The sequence below is a fragment of the Stegastes partitus genome, unplaced genomic scaffold (assembly GCF_000690725.1).
Source record: "Stegastes partitus isolate 25-593 unplaced genomic scaffold, Stegastes_partitus-1.0.2 Scaffold1518, whole genome shotgun sequence".
Lineage (NCBI taxonomy): Eukaryota > Metazoa > Chordata > Actinopteri > Pomacentridae > Stegastes > Stegastes partitus.
Window position 1 is genome coordinate 61,030 of NW_007579249.1, and position 4,885 is coordinate 65,914.

General features: G+C 42.0%; 1 long non-coding RNA gene across 1 annotated transcript in view; it reads right to left on the reverse strand.

The window, feature by feature from the left end:
• Positions 1 to 4,881, reverse strand: part of LOC103371046 (uncharacterized) — a 10,867-nt gene extending 5,986 nt beyond the window's left edge. The window contains exon 1 of the long non-coding RNA XR_520919.1: positions 4,845 to 4,881. This is a non-coding gene — a long non-coding RNA (uncharacterized LOC103371046). The remainder of the gene's footprint in view (positions 1 to 4,844) is intronic.
• Positions 4,882 to 4,885: the final 4 nt, after the last annotated feature.

Here is a 4,885-nt window from a genome sequence, read left to right on the forward strand (position 1 = left end):
GGATTAATAATCACAAAGTGTTTCCTGGTTTGTGTGAGGTGAGCCAGGTGAGGGGTGGAGCTTCCTCATACCTCTCCTCCTGCCTCACCTGTTTTTCAGCGTCTGTTTCCACAACAATGATAAAATCTGGGATGTGTGAGCTGTAATGTGCAGCAGCGTGTTGCAACAGTCTGAATCCAGCTTCAGGTTGAACAGAATGAAATATAAATAATTGTTTGCTGTAAGTCTGCTGGTTCTGGAGGCTCCTGTAACGAGCTCAGATGACATTGTGGCGATCATAAACATATATTGGATTGAACACTGAGACAAGGAAATATTTTATTTTATTTTTATTTTTATTTTTTTTGACGTTCACTCACCTTTATGTCCTTTCCACCAATGACGTGGCCCAGTGTTTCCTCACGCTCACAAGGCCGGCCCCTCTCTGCCCCACGACAGGTTTCACAGATAGACAGTACTGCGTCTACCTGCTGTTGGAGTTTTGGGGCCCAGAAGTAGTAACAATGAGAGGAGACTGATTTAGTGATTACACTCCCTCCATGGTTGTGCCAGAGGTCATTCACTCAGGACACTCCTTTAATGCGTCAAAGTCTAGCGTTCAGTGGTGGATACCTGCTTGTGATGGAGCATTAAATCCTTCTCTGTAAGCTTAACTTCTAACTCTACCTTACTCTCATCTAAAAAAGCAATGGGATGATTAGTAGTGACTTCTTTTGTAGCCAGATGTACTGCATTGTTTCCCTTAGCTGCAAGGGACTGATCCCTTTTATGAGGTCCACACTTTATCAAAGTCAGCTTCTTTTTTTTTTTAGTTTAGTCATGGTGCTGCACTGATGAACCATCTGCTATTTTAAAACCCCTAGCTCTCTAGGTTGTGCCAAACAAATGACCCCCTCCTTGTGCATAACCTGGTCTGAGCTGTGAAGTCAGCTCATAGGTCTGAACAAGGCTGGCCACACTTTCCTGCCTAAATGACGACTAGAGACTCAGTGGTGAAGTGAACTTCTCTGCATTAGGTATTGTGCTGGCCTGTAAATCAGTTCTACATTTTGAATATCGCTCAATTTCCATGAGACACTCATGACCTTCTCCATTTCCAGGCAGAGGAAGGATATTTGCTGGATAGTTGACTTGACATATCTTCGTGGTTACATGTGGATACTCAAGGAGTTAACGATAGTAACGTTGTCACTGTGCAGTCAGTACAACTTTCCCTTTTACAATAAGGTTAACCAGCTTGTGGTGAGAGAACATTTCCACAGGGTTCCTGATTGGTCAGAGATGAAGCTTTTTCATATAAGAAGTAAGCTACAGCTAGGGACTGATTATACTGAAGAAAACTCAACCTGTAATAGTGCTGTTGAGTTGTATGCATTAGGTTGTGCATATGTGCCTGTATCTGTTTTTGAGTCAACACCCAACAAGCATGACCCTGTCTGCAGGAGATGAACAGCTTGAAGGGTTTGGTATAATCAGACAAAACTAACACTGGAGTCTGTTGCATCAAAGCTTTGATGGTTTCAAAAGCACCGTTTTCACCTGTCTTTCTCAATTTGTGCTGCAAATTACTAGCCCCCTGCTCCTTTGTCATAGCTCTGAGACTGGCCACTATGGTCGGGTAGCTGTCCATCCAGTCTGAGCAGTAGCATGTCTGACCAAAAAGGACATAATTTCTCTCAGGTTGCCTCAGAGGTTTTGGAGCTTGCAAAATCCTTCACCTATCTGCCGCCCTGTTTTATCATTTCCCCCTAAACATTGTACCAGGTCCCAGCAGTAGTGCAGTTTATCAAAGAGGTTTCATGCCCTCTCTCTGCAAGCCGTTTTAGCACGAAGGTCTTAGTAGTGTCTGGGATAACAAGAATATCTCTAAGAGTGTTCCCTTATACAGACGGTCCTGTATGAAATCTCATAGGTGGGTCACCGGATGGCATATAAGTGTGTATGAGTGTGAATGTATGACCACAAAATTGGGACCTCGTGTATGTGAGTGTGTGCATTTTTAATACATCTGGTGGGTGTGTTAACAGCTTGACTTCCATGGTTATGTATGTGGACATAGGAACATGTATGAACAGCCTCACTGCACTACAGTGTGAATGTAACTTTCATTTGCTCTCCCCTTTGACCACTCTCTATGGTACAGAGGATAATCTTAATTCACGTCCCCCTATACAGAGGGTCATGTATGGAGTCATATAACGAGGTCCCCACATGGTAGGTGTTCAAACCTACAGTGCAAGAATGTGTATGACTGTAAATACCTTCCTTCAAAATGGGAACCTCTTGTGTGTATGTGTGTGTTTCAAGTGTGTGTGGTAGGTGCATGAACAGCTCTAAGTATATATTCATGCTTGTGCATGTAGGAGTGTGTGTATGTTATCGGAAGAGACGCAAACTGAGAAGGAACATACAGGTGATATGATCAAGCTTTTCTCAGCAACAATAGATCATACAGACCAGCATCACACCCAGCTAATTAACTATCCAAAGTGTATTCTATACACTTTATACCTGTCAGTCACCTACTGTTCTCCACCAGACTTTTATAATGAGGATACAAGTTAAACAATGAGCAACATATTCGACACTTCACATATAACTGCTCATACAAACAGTTTCAACAGCTCACCTTATGTTTAAATTGCTGCCCATTTTAAACATCATTTGGTTTGGGATTGGAAATACAAGGATTTGTTGCTTTTTATTTCCACTTGAGCACCATCAGGTTATGAAAAAACTAAGTCTGTAAGTTTCAACACATAGCAGTAAACAGAATAAAGACAAATGTTTTTAACCACATCCCTGGATTACTCTGGTGACTCGACAGAGCCACGAGTGTGTGAATGCCACCACAGAATGTTGTAATACTGTGATTTTTTTCCAGATACTCGACTATGTTCAGGCAGCTGAAGTAAAGTCAAGCCTTTTGTTATTATAGTGTTACGCCCAGCTTGTTGAAGAGCATAACAAAGAAGGGAGGCTGACACAGGAACAGCTTTTAAATAAACAAGTAATTTATTGAAAACACTTAACAAAGGAAACCTAATGATAAAGTCTGCAAACCAAGGCTCAGCTTAACATATTCAACCCAAAACCAAACCAAGGTAGATGCCTGAAGGCTCCAGCCTTCCAGGAGGGAGAAAGAGAGAGCCATCTTTGATTCACCCAGCTGTTGGAGGCACAAGCCGGTGAAGCCAATCCTTTGATGAAGTGGGAGGGACAGGCAATCAAGGAGACTTAAGGAGGAAAGCACAGGCAGGAGTACAGAAAACCTCCATTGCTTGACATACAGAGGTACATATAAAAGGTGTATTTTCATTGCACCGTGTAATAAAGTCCTTTAAAAATGCAGCCACATTCTAACAGTAATGTTCTGTTTTCATATTGATATGCAAGGTGCACAGTGCCACAAATTTCGACATAGAAATACACGATTTGGTTACTGATGAGCTGTGTAAATGACCAGAAACATCCTCTGGCTGAAAGTGTGACTGAAGGTATGTTTTAGTGTCACGATCTTGTTTTACATCTGTGTAACTTTGTACTGATTATTCCAGAACATTTCATCCTCGTCTTGTCTGCTTGACGAGCTTCACTTCACGACTACACACAGACTGAAACAAGTTGTGTTTGTTCATAGAATCCACACCTACCTGCAGTTTGTGTTCCAATCAGCCACGTGGCATCAACACAAATATGTAGTTTCAATGCTTCAGTGTTAGTTTCTCACGTTTCCTGACAATGTGTAACGTCAGTGTAGGCGTCTTCTGAGACTCTCCTGGTTGGCTGTACTTTGATTCCACCGTTTTTCTGACGTGTTGTCACTGGTTGCAGCGATCAGAGATGTGTTGCTAGCAGGCAGCAGTAACACCAACCGTTTAAACACATTATGACCTTATTAAAGTCCAACACCGTGGCGTCTACACCTCTGTTCAGACATGCAGACTTGCATTATTGCCGCAGTTTGCATCACTGTTATTTAATTTAAACAACTTCCAATAAAATTATGTTCAACCAAGAAACTACAGTGACTTTGGGGGATCAGTGTTTCCTCCTCAACCAAAGGTTTTTTAACTACTTAATGACTGGCAGCATAAACACAAGACTTTAAGTTGATTACTCACAAATATATTTTGTTCCCAGATTTAAATTTCTATTTGATCATGAGGGAAATTCATCATTTTGCACCCACCCAGAGACATGTCACTGAGCTACATAAGGATAGTTTTTACTCTTAGATTCATTGATTAGTTTTTGTACCTCCAAAACAATAGGAGTATTACAATCTTCTTTACCTCTTAACTGCTCTGTTCTACTGTCACAGAGACCTTCACTGGTAAAATCTTCACTTTATCCCAACTGTCAATGAACGGAAACATCTTCTGGGTGAAAGTGTGATTGAAGGTGTGTATGTGTGTTTTAGTATCAAGATCAGAGAACGACAACTTTCCTCTGTTACAGTCCAGATTCACTCTGATCCTCTGGAGCTTCTTCTGCACTGAGAGATCAGTGGAGCCAGTTGGTGGTGACCATGCTGAGTATTTACCTTCATAGAACCATATTCTCCAAAGTCCATACTGTATGTCTCCCTTCCTCTGAACAGACTCTTCTAACACACCCAGCCTCCAGTATCCACTGTCTCCAACGTCAACATTCCAGCTGTGAGTCCCTGAGTTGAAGCCTTCAGAACCCAGAACACACAACCATTCAAACCTCTCTGGATTATCAGGAAGCTGCTGTTTATCTCCTTCTGTCACACTGGTCAGATCTTCAGACAGGATGAGTCTTGGATGTGCAGTGTTTGGGTCCAGAATCAGAGGAGTGTAGGAGACCATGTCCTTCATGTTGTTCCAGATGTTGAAGCTCAGGTTGCCCAGATGTTTGG